Source organism: Triticum dicoccoides, chromosome 2B (assembly GCF_002162155.2).
Source record: "Triticum dicoccoides isolate Atlit2015 ecotype Zavitan chromosome 2B, WEW_v2.0, whole genome shotgun sequence".
In the NCBI taxonomy this organism is placed as follows: Eukaryota; Viridiplantae; Streptophyta; class Magnoliopsida; order Poales; family Poaceae; genus Triticum; species Triticum dicoccoides.
The window spans coordinates 504741640-504759690 of record NC_041383.1 but is presented as its reverse complement, the minus strand read 5'-3'; positions in this window follow the sequence as shown (position 1 = coordinate 504759690).

The following is an 18051-nucleotide window of genomic DNA, read 5'->3' as shown; positions in this document are numbered from 1 at the left end:
GTGGCTACGGCGAGGGGGTGGCGGCGATGGCGTCGGCCATGGCGTGGGAGAGCGAGGGAGAGGAGCTGGAGAGGAGAGGGGGTGTCTGGGGGGTTCGGGGGAGAGAGAGAGGCCGATTCACGGCGTTAGCCGGGCGAGGGAGGCGGCGAGGCGGCGAGCAGGTGCGTGGCACCCATGCGGTGCTCGCCGTCGAGCACCTGCCTGCCTGCCTGGCCAGCAAGCAGCTCGCTGGCGCGGTGCTGGGCTGGGCCGGCAGGTGGGCCGGGTGCTGGGCGCCAGGTAAGCTTTTTCCATTTCTTTCTGTTTTCTGTTTTTTTAATACTTCTGCAACTTTGTTGAATTAAATAAAATACTTAGGCTACTCCTAAAATCACCAAACTACTCCTGGTCCATAGTTGGATTATTTCCAACATGAAACATTTTAGTTTGGAGATATTTGAGCATTTAAATATTTTATATAATTTTAAATGCCCAAATTCAAATATTTATGATTTAATTCAAAAACCCTAGGATGGCCTAGGAAAATGTGCACCACTTTTGGCAGAGGTTCTGAACCAAGACAAAGATGATGGGCATTTTAGAAGGGCATTTCAGGTTCATTGAAAAAGTTTTTAGTAAACCCTAATTGGGATCAGAGGGGACTGGGGGTTCTGTCATCCCCATTTCAGGTTTCTGATGAAAAGTAAACATGATGCAACACTCTAATGCATGACTAGCTAGGGTGTGACAATGATCTTGCGTGTGCGTAGGAAATTTTTTGAAATTACTGCGTTCCCCAACAGTGGCATCCGAGCCTAGGTTTTATGCGTTGATGTTATATGCACGAGTAGAACACAAGTGAGTTGTGGGCGATACAAGTCATACTGCTTACCAGCATGTCATACTTTGGTTCAGCAGTATTGGGAGATGAAGCGGCCCGGACCGACATAACGCATACGCTTACGCGAGACTGGTTTCACCGTTGCAAGCACTCGTGCTTAAAGGTGGCTGGCGGGTGTCTGTCTCTCTCACTTTAGCTGAATCGAGTGTGGCTACGCCCGGTCCTTGCGAAGGTTAAAACAGCACCAACTTGACGAACTATCGTTGTGGTTTTTATGCGTAGGTAAGAACGGTTCTTGCTAAAGCCCGTAGCAGCCACGTAAAATTTGCAACAACAAAGTAGAGGACGTCTAACTTGTTTTTGCAGGGCATGTTGTGATGTGATATGGTCAAGACGTGATGCTATATTTCATTGTATGAGATGATCATGTTTTGTAACCGAAGTTATCGGCAACTGGCAGGAGCCATATGGTTGTCACTTTATTGTATGAAATGCAAACGCCCTGTAATTGCTTTACTTTATCTCTAAGCGGTAGCGATAGTCGTAGAAGCAATAGATGGCGTAACGACAACGATGCTACGATGAAGATCAAGGTGTCGCACCGGTGATGATGGTGATCACGACGGTGCTTCGAAGATGGAGATCACAAGCACAAGATGATGATGGCCATATCATATCACTTATATTGATTGCATGTGATGTTTATCCTTTATGCATCTTATCTTGCTTTGATTGTCGGTAGCATTTTAAGATGATCTCTCACTAATAATCAAGAAGTGTTCTCCCTGAGTATGCACCGTTGCGAAAGTTCTTCGTGCTGAGACACCACGTGATGATCGGGTGTGATAGGCTCTACGTTCAAATACAACGGGTGCAAAACAGTTGCGCACGCGGAATACTCAGGTTAAACTTGACGAGCCTAGCATATACAGATATGGCCTCGGAACACGGAGACCGAAAGGTCGAGCGTGAATCATATAGTAGATATGATCAACATAGTGATGTTCACCATTGAAAACTACTCCATCTCACGTGATGATCGGACATGGTTTAGTTGATTTGGATCACGTGATCACTTAGATGACTAGAGAGATGTCTGTTTAAGTGGGAGTTCTTAAGTAATGTGATTAACTGAACTTAAATTTATCATGAACTTAGTCCTAGTAGTATGTTGCAAATTATGTTGTAGATCAATAGCTTGCGTTGTTCCTTTCATATGTTTATTTTTATATGTTCCTAGAGAAAATTGTGTTGAAAGATGTTAGTAGCAATGATGCGGATTGGATCTGTGATTTGAGGTTTATCCTCATTGCTGCACAGAAGAATTATGTCCTTAATGCACCGCTAGGTGACAGACCTATTGCAGGAGCAGATGCAGACGTTATGAACGTTTGGCTAGCTCAATATGATGACTACTTGATAGTTTTGTGCACCATGCTTTATGGCTTAGAATCAGGACTTCAAAAACGTTTTGAACGTCATGGACCATATGAGATGTTCCAGGAGTTGAAGTTAATATTTCAAGCAAATACCCGAGTTGAGAGATATGAAGTCTCCAACAAGTTCTATAGCTAAAAGATGGAGGAGAATCGCTCAACTAGTGAGCATGTGCTCAGATTGTCTGGGTACTACAATCGCTTGAATCAAGTGGGAGTTAATCTTCCAGATAAGATAGTGATTGACAGAATTCTCTAGTCACCACCACCAAGTTAGTAGAACTTTGTGATGAACTATAATGCAAGGGATGACGAAAACGATTCCCAAGCTATTTGTGATGCCGAAATCGACGAAGGTAGAAATCAAGAAAGAGCATCAAGTGTTGATGATTGACAAGACCACTAGTTTCAAAAAAAAGGGCAAAGGGAAATAAAGGGAACTTCAAGCAGAATGGCAAGCAAGTTGCCACTCCCGCGAAGAAGCCCAAAGCTGGACCAAAGCCTGAAACTGAGTGATTATACTGCAAAGGAAATGGTCACTAGAAGCGGAAATGCCTTGAATATTTGGTGGATAAGAAGGATGGCAAAGTGAACAAGGGTATATTTGATATACATGTTATTGATGTGTACCTTACTAGTGTTTATAGTAACCCCTGAGTATTTGATAATTGTTCAGTTGCTAAGATTAGTAACTCGAAACAGGAGTTACAGAATAAACAGAAACTAGTTGAGGGTAAAGTGACGATGTTTGTTGGAAGTGGTTCCAAGATTGATATGATCATCATCGCACACTCCCTATACTTTCGAGATTAGTGTTGAACCTAAATAAATGTTATCTGGTGTTTGCGTTGAGCATGAATATGATTTGATCATGTTTATTGCAATACGGTTATTCATTTAAAATTAGAGAATAATTGTTGTTCTGTTTAAATGAATAAAACCTTTGATGGTCATACACCCAATGAAAATAGTTTGTTGGATCTCGGTCGTAGTGATACACATATTCATAATATTGATGCCAAAAGATGCAAAGTTGATAATGATAGTGCAACTTGTTTGTGGCACTGCCGTTTGGGTCATATCGGTGTAAAGCGCATGAAGAAACTCCATAAAGATGGATTTTCGGAATCACTTGGTTATGAATCATTTGATGCTTGCGAACCGTGCCTTTTGGGCAAGATGACTAAAAACTCCGTTCTCCGGAACAATGGAACAAGCTACTGACTTATTGGAAATAATACATACCGATGTATGCGATCCAATGAGTGTTGATGCTCGTGGCAAGTATCGTTATTTTCTGACCTTCACAAAATGATTTGAGCAGATATGGGTATATCTACTTGATGAAACATAAGTCTGAAATAATTGAAAGGTTCAAAGAATTTCAGAGTGAAGTGGAAAAATCATCGTAACAAGAAAATAAAGTTTCTACGATCTGATCGCGGAGACGAATATTTGAGTTACGAGTTTGGTCTTCAGTTAAAACAATGTGGAATAGTTTCACAGCTCACGCCACCTAGAACACCACAACGTTATGGTGTGTCCGAACGTCGTAACCGCACTTTATTGGATATGGTGCGATCTATGATGTCTCTTATCGGTTTACCACTATCGTTTTGGGGCTATGCATTAGAGACAACTGCACTCACGTTTAATAGGGCACCATCTAAATCTGTTGAGATGACACCGTATGAACTATGGTTTAGCAGTAAACCAAAGTTGTCATTTCTTAAATTTTGGGGCTGCTATGCTTATGTGAAAAAGTTTCAACCTGATAAGCTCAAACCCAAATTGGAGAAGTGAGTCTTCATAGAATACCCAAAGGTAACTACTGGGTACACCTTCTATCACAAATCCGAAGGCAAGTTATTCGTTGCTAAAAATGGATCCTTTCTAGAGAAGGAGTTTCTCTCGAAAGAAGTGAGTGGGAGGAAAGTAGAGCTTGATGAGGTAACTGTACCTGCTCCCTTATTGGAAAGTAGTTCATCACAGAAATCTGTTCCTGTGACTACTACACCAATTAGTGAGGAAGTTAATGATGATGATCATGAAACTTCAGATTAAGTTACTACAGAACCTCGTAGGTCTTCCAGAGTAAGATCCGCACCAGAGTGGTACGGTAATCCTGTTCTGGAAGTCATGTTACTAGACCATGATGAACCTACGAACTATGAGGAAGCGATGATGAGCCCAGATTCCACGAAATGGCTTGAGGCCATAAAATCTGAGATATGATCCATGTATGAGAACAAAGTATGGACTTTGACTGACTTGCTCGATGATCAGCAAGCCATGTTAAATAAATGGATCTTCAAGAGGAAGACGGACACTGATAGTAGTGTTACTATCTACAAAGCTCGACTTGTTGCAAAAGGTTTTCGACAAGTTCAAGGTGTTGAATACGATGAGATTTTCTCACTCGTAACGATGCTTAAGTCTGTCCGAATCATGTTAGCAATTGCCACATTTTATGAAATCTGGCAAATGGATGTCAAAACTGCATTCCTTAATGGATTTATTAAAGAAGAGTTGCATATGATGCAACCAGAAGGTTTTGTCAATCCTAAAGGTGCTAAACAAAGTGTGCAAGCTCCAGCGATCCATTTATGGACTGGTGCAAGCCTCTCGGAGTTGGAATATACGCTTTGATGAGTTGATCAAAGCATATGGTTTTATACAGACTTTTTGAGAAGCCTGTATTTACAAGAAAGTGAGTGGGAGCTCTGTAGCATTTCTAATATTATATGTGAATGACATATTGTTGATTGGAAATGATATAGAAATTCTGGATAGCATGAAAGGATACTTGAATAAGAGTTTTTCAAAGCAAGACCTTGGTGAAGCTGCTTACACATTGAGCATCAAGATCTATATAGATAGATCAAGACGCTTGATAAGATTTTTCAATGAGTACATACCTTGATAAGATTTTTCAATGAGTACATACCTTGATAAATTTTTGAAATAGTTCAAAATGGAACAGTCAAAGAAAGAGTTCTTGCCTGTGTTGCAAAGGTGTGAAATTGAGTAAGACTCAAAGCCCGACCATGGCAGAATATAGAAATAGAATGAAAAGTCATTCCCTATGCCTCAGTCATAGGTTCTATAAAGTATGCTATGCTGTGAACCATACTTATTGTATACTTTGCTCTATGTTTGGCAAAGGAATACAATTTTGATCTAATAGTAGATCACTGGACAGCGGTCAAGAATATCCTTAGTAAGGACCAAGGAAATACTTCTCGATTATGGAGGTGATAAAAGAGACCGTCGTAAAAAGTTACATCGGTGCAAATTTTTTTTCACCGATCCAGATGACTCTAAGTCTCAATCTGGATACATATTGAAAGTGGGAGCAATTAGCTAGAGTAGCTCCATGCAGAGCATTGTAGACATAGAATATTTGCAAAATACATACGGCTCTGAATGTAACAGACCCGTTGACTAAGCTTCTCTCACGAGCAAAACATGATCACACCTTAGTACTCTCTGGGTGTTAATCACATAGCCATGTGAACTAGATTATTGACTCTAGTAAACGCTTTGGGTGTTGATCACATGACGATGTGAACTATGGGTGTTAATCATATACAGATATGAATATTGGTGTTAAATCACATGATGATGTGAACTAGATTATTGACTCTAGTGCAAGTGGGAGACTGAAGGAAATATGCCCTAGAGGAAATAATAAAGTTATTATTTATTTCCTTATATCATGATAAATGTTTATTATTCATGCTAGAATTGTATTAACCGGAAACATGATACATGTGTGAATACATAGACAAACATATAGTCACTAGTATGCCTCTACTTGACTAGCTCATTAATCAAAGATGGTTATGTTTCCTAACCATAGACATGTGTTGTCATTTGATTAATGGGATCACATCATTAGAAGAATGATGTGATTGACATGACCCATCCCGTTAGCTTAGCACTTGATCGTTTAGTATTCTGCTATTGCTTTCTTCATGACTTATACATGTTCCTACAACTATGAGAAATATGCAACTCCCGTTTATCGGAAGAACACTTTGGGTACTACCAAACGCCACAACGTAACTGGGTGATTATAAAGGAGTACTACAGGTGTCTCCGAAGGTACATGTTGAGTTGGCGTATTTCAAGATTAGGTTTTGTCACTCCGATTGTCGGAGAGGTATCTCTGGGCCCTCTCGGTAATACTCATCACTTAAGCCTTGCAAGCATTATAACTAATAAGTTAGTTACGAGATGACGTATTACAGAACGAGTAAAGAGACTTGCCGGTAACAAGATTGAACTAGGTATTGGATACCGACGATCAAATCTCGGGCAAGTAACATACCGATGACAAAGGGAACAACGTATGTTGTTATGCGGTTTGACCGATAAAGATCTTCGTAGAATATGTAGGAACCAATATGGGCATCCAGGTCCCGCTATTGGTTATTGACCGAGAATGGTTTTAGGTCATGTCTACATAGTTCTCGAACCCGTAGGGTCCGCACGCTTAACGTTTCGATGACAGTTTTATTATGAGTTTACAAGTTTTGATGTACCGAAGTTTGTTCGGAGTCCCGGATGTGATCACGGACATGACGAGGAGTCTCGGAATGGTCGAGACATAAAGATTGATATATTGGAAGCCTATGTTTGGACATCGGAATGGTTCCGGGTGAAATCGGCATTTTACCGGAGTACCGGGAGGTTACCGGAACCCCTCGGGGGGTTAATGGGACTACATCGGCCACGAGAGAGAAGAGAGAAGGAGCCAGGAAGGGGCCGCGCGCCCCTCCCCCTCCTAGTCCGAATAGGACAAGGGAAGGGGGGGCGCCCCCCCTTTCCTTCCCCTATTCCTCCTCCCCCCCTTCTCCTATTCCAACTAGGAAAGAAGGGAGTCCTACTCCCGGTGGGAGTAGGACTCCCCCCTTGGCGCGCCCTCCTTGGCCGGCCGCCTCCTTCCCCCCTGGCTCCTTTATATACGGGGGCGGGGGGGGGCACCCTAGACACACAAGTTGATCTACGGATCGTTCCTTAGCCGTGTGCGGTGCCCTCCTCCACCATATTCCACCTCGGTCATATCGTCGCGGAGTTTAGGCGAAGCCTTGCGCCGGTAGAACATCATCATCGTCACCACGCTGTCGTGCTGACGGAACTCATCCCTGAAGCTTTGCTGGATCGGAGCCCGGGGATCGTCATCGAGCTGAACGTGTGCTGAACTCGAAGGTGCCGTACGTTCGGTACTTGGATCGGTCAGATCGTGAAGACGTACGACTACATCAACCGCGTTGTCATAACGCTTCCGCTTACGGTCTACGAGGGTACGTGGACGAACACTCTCCCTCTCGTTGCTATATCATCACCATGATCTTGCGTGTGCGTAGGAATTTTTTTGAAATTACTGCGTTCCCCAACATCAATAACATGTATATCAAATATACCCCTTGTTCACTTTGCCATCCTTCTTATCCACCAAATATTCAGGGAATTTCCACTTCCAGTGACCATTTCCTTTGCAGTATAATCATTCAGTTTCAGGCTTTGGTCCAACTTTGGGCTTCTTCGCGGGAGTGACAACTTGCTTGTCATTCTACTTGAAGTTTCCCTTTCTTTCCCTTTGCCCTTTTCTTGAAACTATTGATCTTGTCAACCATCAACACTTGATGCTCTTTCTTGATTTCTACCTTCGTCGATTTCAACATCACGAAGAGCTCGGGAATCATTTTCGTTATCCCTTGCATACTGTAGTTCATCACAAAGTTCTACTAACTTGGTGATGGTGACTAGAGAACTCTGTCAATCACTATCTTATTTGGAAGATTAACTCCCACTTGATTCAAGCGATTGTAGTACTCAGACAATCTAAGCACTTGCTCACTAGTTGAGCGATTCTCCTCCATCTTTTAGCTATAGAACTTGTTGGAGACTTCATATCTCTCAACTCGGGTATTTGCTTGAAATATTAACTTCAACTCCTGGAACATCTCATATGGTCCATGACGTTCAAAACGTCTTTGAAGTCCCGATTCTAAGCCGTTAAGCATGGTGCACTAAACTATCAAGTAGTTATCATATTGAGCTAGCCAAACGTTCATAACATCTGCATCTGCTCTTGCAATAGGTCTGTCACCTAGTGGTGCATTAAGGACATAATTCTTCTATGCAGCAATGAGGATAAACCTCAGATCACGGATCCAATCCGCATCATTGCTACTAACATTTTTCGACACAGTTTTCTCTAGGAACATATAAACACATGAAAGCAACAACGCGAGCTATTGATCTACAACATAATTTGCAAAATACTACCAGGACTAAGTTCATGATAAATTTAAGTTCAATTAATCATATTACTTAAGAACTCCCACTTAGACAGACATCTCTCTAATCATCTAAGTGATCACGTGATCCAAATCAACTAAACCATGTCCGATCATCACGTGAGATGGAGTAGTTTTCAATGGTGAACATCACTATGTTGATCATATCTACTATATGATTCACGCTCGACCTTTCGGTATCCGTGTTCCGAGGCCATATCTGTATATGCTAGGCTCGTCAAGTTTAACCTGAGTATTCCGCGTGTGCAACTGTTTTGCACCCGTTGTATTTGAACGTAGAGCCTATCACACCCGATCATCACGTGGTGTCTCAGCACGAAGAACTTTCGCAACGGTGCATACTCAGGGAGAACACTTCTTGATAATTAGTGAGAGATCATCTTATAATGCTACCGTCACACAAAACAGAATAAGATGTATAACAGATAAACATCATATGCAATCAAAATATGTGACATGATATGGCCATGATCATCTTGCGCCTTTTGATCTTCCATCTCCAAAGTACTGTCATGATCTCTATCGTTACCGGCACGACACCATGATCTTCATCATCTTGATCTATATCAATGTGTCGTCACATGGTCGTCTCGCCAACTATTGCTCTTGCAACTATTGCTATCGCATAGCGATAAAGTAAAGCAATTATTTGGCACTTGTATCTTATGCAACAAAGAAACAACCATAGGGCTTCTGCCAGTTGCCGATAACTTCAACAAAACATGATCATCTCATACAACAACTTATATCTCATCACATCTTGACCATATCACATCACAACATGCCCTGCAAAAACAGGTTAGACGTCCTCTACTTTATTGTTGCAAGTTTTACGTGGCTGCTATGGGCTTAGCAAGAACCGTTCTTACCTACGCATCAAAACCACAATGATAGTTCGTCAAGTTAGTGCTGTTTTAACCTTTGCAAGGACCGGGTGTAGCCACACTCGGTTCAACTAAAGTTGGAGAAACAGACACCCGCTAGTCACCTGTGTGCGAAGTACGGCGGTAAAACCAGTCTCGCGTAAGCGTACGCGTAATGTCGGTCCGGGCCGCTTCATCCAACAATACCGCTGAACCAAAGTATGACATGCTGGTAAGCAGTATGACTTGTATCGCCCACAACTCACTTGTGTTCTACTCGTGCATATAACATCAACGCATAAAACCTGGCTCGGATGCCACTGTTGGAGAACGTAGTAATTTCAAAAAAAAAATCCTACGCACATGCAAGATCATGGTGATGGCATAGCAACGAGAGGGGAGAGTGTTGTCCATGTACCCTCGTAGACCGTAAGCGGAAGCGTTAGCACAACGCGGTTGATGTAGTCGTACGTCTTCACGATCCGATCGATCCAAGCACCGAGCGTACGGCACCTCCAAGTTCAGCACACGTTCAGCTCGATGACGATCCCCGGACTCCGATCCAGCAAAGCTTCGGGGATGAGTTCCGTCAGCACGACGGCGTGGTGACGATGATGATGTTCTACCGGCGCAGGGCTTCGCCTAAACTCCGCGACGATATGACCGAGGTGGAATATAGTGGAGAGGGGCACCGCACACGGCTAAGAAATGATCCGTAGATCAACTTATGTGTTATGGGGTGCCCCCCTGCCCCCGTATATAAAGGAGCAAGGGAGGAGGAGACCGGCCCTAGGAGGAGGGCGCGCCAAGGGGAGTCCTACTCCCACCGGGAGTAGGACTCCTTCTTTCCTAGTCCAACTAGGAGAAGGGGGGAAAGGAGGGAAGTGGAGAAGGAAGGGAGAGGGGGGCCGCGCCCCAAACCCTTTGTCCAATTCGGACTGGGCTTGGGAGGGGTGCGCGCCACCTCCTGGCTCCTTCCCACTAAGGCCCATTAAGGCCCAATACTCTTCCCCGTATTCCCGTAACTCCCCGGTACTCCAAAAAATACCCGAATCACTCGGAACCTTTCCGAACTCCGAATATAGTCGTCCAATATATCGATCTTTACATCTCGACCATTTCGAGACTCCTCGTCATGTCACCGATCTCATCCGGGACTCCGAACTCCTTCGGTACATCAAAACTCATAAACTCATAATATAACTATCATCGTAACGTTAAGCGTGCGGACCCTACGGGTTCGAGAACTATGTAGACATGACCTAGAACTATTCTCGGTCAATAACCAATAGCGGAACCTGGATGCCCATATTGGTTCCTACATATTCTACGAAGATCTTTATCGGTCAAACCGCATAACAACATACGTTGTTTCCTTTGTCATCGGTATGTTACTTGCCCGAGATTTGATCGTCGGTATCCAATACCTAGTTCAATCTCATTACCGGCAAGTCTCTTTACTCGTTCCGCAATGTATCATTCCGTAACCAACTCATTTGGTCACATTGCTTGCAAGGCTTATAAAGATGTGCATTACCGAGAGGGCCCAGAGATACCTCTCCGATAATCGGAGTGACAAAACCTAATCTCGAAATACGCCAACTCAACATGTACCTTCGGAGACACCTGTAGTACTCCTTTATAATCACCTAGTTACGTTGTGACGTTTGGTAGTACCCAAAGTGTTCCTCCGGTAAATGGGAGTTGCATATTTCTCATAGTTACAGGAACATGTATAAGTCATGAAGAAAGCAATAGCAATATACTAAACGATCAAGTGCTAGGCTAACGGAATGGGTCAAGTCAATCACATCATTCTCCTAATGATGTGATCCCATTAATCAAATGACAACACATGTCTATGGTTAGGAAACATAACCATCTTTGATTAATGAGCTAGTCAAGTAGAGGCATACTAGTGACTATATGTTTGTCTATGTATTCACACATGTATCATGTTTCCGGTTAATACAATTCTAGCATGAATAATAAACATTTATCATGAAATAAGGAAATAAATAATAACTTTATTATTTCTTCTAGGGCATATTTCCTTCAGGAAGAAGAAGACACCGATGTTGAAAGGGGTCATGCCGATGATTCTGACGAGTCAGATGAAGAAGAAAATGCAGAGGAGGTCCCGAATCCTGCATCGTGGGATCATGACTTCTCATCTGCAATGACCGTGAATGATGGACATGATTCAGCCTGGCAATATCACCAGAACAATATTGCGACGGGTGCTATGTATCCGACCAAGCAAGCCCTGAAGGATGCAATAATTAATTGGGCAATGTCCATGCAAAGGGTTTTCACAGCTCAGGTGTCCAGTAAGAAATTCCTGACAATGGTATGCAAGAACGCAAATTGTCCCGCCAGGGTGCACGGCTTTCTCCCTAAGTATGGCACAAGTTGGGTGATAAGTGACTTAGTTCTGGCAGTTCACCCCGTCCTGACCAACCTGGCAGTTCAACGTGGCAGCAACCACAACAGTATGGTCCCACGTCGAGCTTCGTGTTTGCTCCACGGCCACAGCAGCACGGTCCCTCGTCGAGCTTCATGTTTTCTCCACAGCCACAGCAGCACGGTCCCTCGTCCAGCTTCGTGTTTGAGCCAGAGCAGCCGTCACAGCCAGCAGGCATGCGTCTTCATATTTATTGTTTTCTATATTAATTGACGCGACCTCATTCTTCATGATGAAACGTTCCATCGCGCAGGAGCCTACGGATATCAGGCGTCTGTGTCGGCATCACATGATATGTGGGGGAGTGATCAACATCCCAAGGAAAACATACAGGCTCAGATGTCGCAGCACACCCAGTGGATGAACATATTTTCGACTCCTCCACCAGGCCCCACACAGGATACACAACATGACCAAGAAGAGTCTGAGATTCCTCCTCGTCACATTAGGGCACCCGACAGGTGGGGATGGTCGCCGCTTCCAGATCCGCCTCCCCGCCAGGCCAGACGTCGTCACTGACGCTTCCATCTATCAGTAGAGACATTACCATCTATTTGTGTGTGAGACTTATGTCTATTCTATGTATGAGACAAATGACTATGTACTTATGTGTGAGACATATGCCTACTCTATTTTAGTACTATGTTATCCAAACTACAAGATCATATTTTGATAGAACATAATGCTCATACAACAAGACATTACAAACAACTAGATAGAACTACATCTAAATTAAACGGTACGTACGACTGAACTCACAAAATACAGCATAAAAATTACATGAAGTCATCATCGTCATCCTCGATCGATGCAGAACTCTTGCCCTTCGACGATGAAGAACTCTTGCCCTTCAACGATGAAGAACTCTTGCCCTTCGACGATGCAAAAACCTTGCCCTTCGACGATGCAGAAACCTTGCCCTCCGATGATGAAGAACTCTTGCCCTTCGAGTATGCAGAACCCGAAAGCGGCGGCATGAAGATATCATCTTCGTCCTCGCTCTCCTCAGTCCATAAACATGGATTATTTGCTGCAATCCTTCTGAAATTTTCACTCTTCGGCACTACTACCTTCTCCCACCTTTCATGCAACCTAAGAAGTTCTTTACGTACCTCCTCATAGGTCCTTTCAGGCCACCCAGACCTACGTAATTGGTGAGCCAACTCATTCATTATGGTGTCACTATCTGTGAGTTCGTCCCATGGAACTACCCTATTGTCCATCCTGAAATCGGTAGCTAGGCTCAGAAGAGTCCTGCTCATCCCAGGGTGAAAACTACGATCGAAAGGATAATGAGACATCTCAACTAAACTACACTGGAATGCTTATCCACCTCCGTCTGAAGGGGGTTTTATAGGTAGAGAGGAGAAAATGGCGGGAAACGAGTGGCGGGACAGAGTTGGCGGGAACATATGGCGGGAAACGAGCGGCGGGAAAGAGTTGGCGGGAACATATGGCGGTAAACGGGTGGATGAGAAACGGGTGGCGGGAACGAGCTGGCGGGAAAATATGTCATAGTTTTGAAAGAAAAAATCGTACGGGGCAAAAAAACAGTAATGTGGTATGCATTTTTTTGAGGATAGTAATGTGGTATGCATGCACCAGTCGGCCTACAGCAGGCCAATTAGTCCCTGTCGGCCCACAGCTGGCCAATTAGTACCTATCGGCCCACAGCAGGCCGACTGGACCTTATCGGCCGGCAGTTGGCCGACTGGGCTTTATCTGGTGGCCGACAGCCCAATCGTCCTGCAGCAAGCAGATAGGAACCCAGTCGGCCTGCTGTGGGCCGATGGTGTATTATTTTTGAAAATAATTTTTTACGCGTAATATTTGTGCAAATTAATAAAAAATGTATTATTTAAAAAAATTAGCTACTATAGTGCGAGCGCAAGCGCTCGATCAAGATCAATCTGACGGATATGCAGGCGGCGGAGGTTGTGCGTGCATCAGCCGGCTGAAGGATAGCGTTTTCCCAAAATATTACACCTTTGTAACTTAACTAATGTATAAGACGCCACAATAGGTTAGCACTCTGGCGGCTGATCTAAACGCCATGACTTCCTCTTGTTTCCTCCCCTAATCCTAGGTGGCTAGGACAAACTTTTCTCTTCAGACTTCACCGACGAGCCCGTGGATTTTACCTCCCCTCTGCCAGCAACTCCGACGGCCGGTGGCAGGAAGGGTAATCTGGTGTCTCTGCTTCGGTTAGTAATTTAGGTTAGGATTTTTAGTCCTTGCTGGTGCGACGCTTGGATGGATGGAGGTGCTTCTTCTTCGAGTTTGTCTTCCGGGGTTTGATCTCCCTCGAGTTCGTCCGGTTGGACGTAGTCAATGGAGATCCGGCATAGACTCCTGCCATCTTCTTGAGATAGTGAGGTTAGTGTTTCTTGTCATGCGGTGAGATTTGATGTCAGGTGCTTCAGATCTATGCAAGGTTTCAATGGCGACGACTGCGACTCCAGGGCGTAGGTCCTTAGAGGCAAGTGCATGAAGACTTCCCCGCTGTCATCGAGAAGATCAAGTCGGCGGCTTGTTCTGACGATAGTAGTGGTTGTTCGGTCGGTGGTCTCGGAATCACGGTGTAGTTTTTAGTATGTTTGAGATATTTTATACTTCCGGTGAACTTCTATAATTCTCGGTCTACTTAACCATATATGCTCTCACAAATTATAGCCGTTGAATAAATATTTTCTCATCCTTTTGTACTCCCAGAAATCCTGAAGTAGGTCTAGTCGTTCAATTCTAACGTTTACTATAAAAAAAGTTTTTTTTCAGATGGAAATAGTTATTTCTTGGTCATATGAAGAAATATCAAAGCCATTTTGCTTCTTCTTTTTTGAATTGAAAACCATTAATTAGGTTTATGTAGCGGTACCCTAACCATAACCTTTGGAATCTCTGACGTGTGCTGAATACATTTATAAATCCAGCGGTACGAAGTGTACATTCTTTCTGCAACTCAGAAGATCAGAAGAGACCCAACCTAGCTACTCCTACTGTTGCGCAGTTGATGGTCGATCATAGGCTGGCCTACCGACACAGAACGATCGATGCAGTCCACATCTCAAATTCAGAAAAGAAAAGTATAAAGAAAGATGCAGCCCAACCTGATTTGCCCAATGGCAGATCGGCTCGACCGATGGCCGGCATGCATGATGAACCAGTAGCTCGGAGACAGCGCATCGGTCACGAGATGATATAGCCGAATAGTGGACGATCACAACGCTCTACATGAATCCAAGGAAGGATGTTCAATCATGCATACGCGTAGTATCCAATTTCTTAAAGACCGGCGCCTCTGTTCATCTGTTGTGCCAGTGCATGCACAAAGGATCCACTTGAGGCTGTGGGGCTTAAAACGGAACGGATGTGTGTGAGCAGGCAGGGGGTACTGTACAATATTCTGCAAAACTTAACAGATCTATGCTATAGGCATGCATTGTTCGTACGGGGTAAATAGCGACCGAAGAACTCAACTTTTTTTATTGTACTATAACTGGATTATTTCTACCGTGGTTGTGTACAACGAAATAATTATAGATTCAAGATTCCGAGCGCAGCGTACCCTTTGGCCTCTCACGCGACTGCATCTGAAACCACAGTTTCTTCACCTTCCGTCCTGCAGCCGCCTATCCGCCTCATCTTTAATGGGCTTAGGCCATGGAGATGCAGTGGATCTTGGCCCTTTGTCGGCGGGAGGATTCCTACTAAAAACTGTTTTTTTTTTGTCGGTCAGGGATTTGTGTCCTATTGGGGAAGGAGAACCCGCGGTGGCTTCTTGAAGTTAGAATAAGGTCCTTTCCGTCTAGTCCATGTCACGACAGTGCGTCTTAGCATTGCCGAAGGGCGTGTGAAGGTGTGTCTCTAACGGATCCCACGGGATTCGGTCGGCGTTGATCTTCAGCGGATCTCAATGGATCCAATCTTCGTTCGCCTTTGTTCGCGCGTCTTCGGGTATGATCCTTTCGAACTACACTTCTCTTCATCGGCGACAAATGTTGTTCTGGTGCGTTGATCCTGGTGGGCCTTGACACGATGACTTTCCAACTATGTACTATAACAAGTTTTGCCTAATTCCGGTGAGGAAGGGGCATAATTTTTAGAAGTTGAAATTTTCAGATGTTTCTCCTACTTACAATTTTTTTAGTTGCAGGTACTAAAACTTACGATTTTGTGGGTTGCTCGTACTAAGTTTTAGAAGTTGAAATGTTCTTTATTAAGACATATTTTTCTTCTGTTGTTGTTTGTTGTATGTTGGGTCATGTGACCTCTATGTGAATAATTCTGCTACATTTTTCTAGTTAGAGCCTCCAAATATACATATATGCTTTGAGAGTTTGAGTTGTAGAATTTGTGTTGTGATACATTTCTTTCCAACACAAGGCGTGCATGATGAGCGTATGATTATAAAGTGTGCGTCGTGTGTAGGGTTTAAAAATATTGGTTGTGTACTTGCTAGCTGACTTTCGATACATACAAGCGACTCTTGTGTGCTGAGAGCTCGTGGATGTATCTTGCTACACCAAGCATCGGAGTTCCGGCTCAGCCACATAGAGCGAATCAGGTGCTGAGAGCTCGGGAATGTACCATGCTACACAAAAACATTGAAGTTACGGCTGAGTTATCTTGAGCAACTCATGCACTGATATCTCGGTAATGTTCCTTGCTATGCTAGGCGACGGAGCTCCAACTCAGAGCATTGCGTTAGACTTCTATGTGATTTTGCCCGTTTGAGCTATATAACTTGATCTCTAGCCGGAATCTTTGTTATGCATTTGCCAACGATCTTTCAACAATACAGGGTGAAGCGACTCGTCTATGTGTTTGGGATTTCATCTCCCAACTCCTCTAGAATTGTGGGGAACATTGGATCCCCATTGTTGGGGTCGCTCTCCGAGAGTATATGACGCCCACAGATCAATCAGATATGACAGTTTGTCGAGGCGCAAATCTTAGCTTCCTCTATGATCATCTACAACTAGACTTGTGTACGTTAGATCCCAAGTCCTGACGGCCGCCCCCTCATATCCAAACCTTCAAACCCATACACAAGCAGATCAACACATGTACTTCGATTTCTAGCACACATAATACATAGTCCAGACATTGCAAGGGGAGTTCATACATACCATGAGACTACCAAAATGATGGCATTTTCTACTAGTTCTTCTTAACTAAATTAACAATATATAGATATGTCAAGTTCATCACCGACGCCCGCCCTTCCCCTTGTCCTCGTGGTCGCGGAAGTAGCAGCCGAAGACACAAAAGGGGTCAAGGAGGATTAGCTCTGCGCCGGAGTTGGATGTGTTGGACGTGAAATCAAACAAGTTCATATCCTCCTATTTAGGGGGGAGGACGGCGAGGGCACAAGCGGCCTTGGTTTTCTCCACAGCGAGGTGACAGGTGGCCTCGGCTTGCTGCTTCGCCAGGATCTGGAAACACCTTCTCCCTTTCATGGCGTGTACGCCGTCCCTCGACCCCAGGCACGCCACCGCAGTGGCAACATCCGACGCATTTGTGCCCTTGCGCATGGCTGGCATTTACCTAGGACTCCGAACCCAATGTCGTGGGGACAAGGATCCAATCGGCTAGCCTTAGAGCCTCTCGTGGGAGCGAGACGATCCCTCTTCTCAACGTGCGCCTAATGCGGTGACGATGTGGACAGGTGGAGCGAGCTTACGCTGGACGTGGCACCACCAATGTATGCCATCCAGACTGGCGGGGAAGGCCCCCAGCTAGTGGATCTAGGGGGATCTCGACCATCCTCCCTAGATAGGCAGACCGTGATCTAGACATCTATCTCCTCCTCGCCCGAGCAGGCAACCAACTTCGAGTCGATGAATTCGGACCGGTTGGACATGATCCACTGCTAGCCATCAGAGATGACCAAAGAGGTGCGAAGAGGGGCCGTGAGAGGGGGCAGAGTGGAACGGACTGGAAGTGGACTGGACTGAGAAGAATGGCTATGATATGCTCGGGCAGGGAAATTTGGGGATTGATTGCGATCAGAGTGGGCCGGGCGGACGCATCCTGGTGCATCCAAGCAACCCAAATTCGCCCTCACATATGAGCTGGCTATGAGGGGTCTTGGACATCCCGAACATATGGGATGGGTTTGGGGGGTCCAATCGGGTGG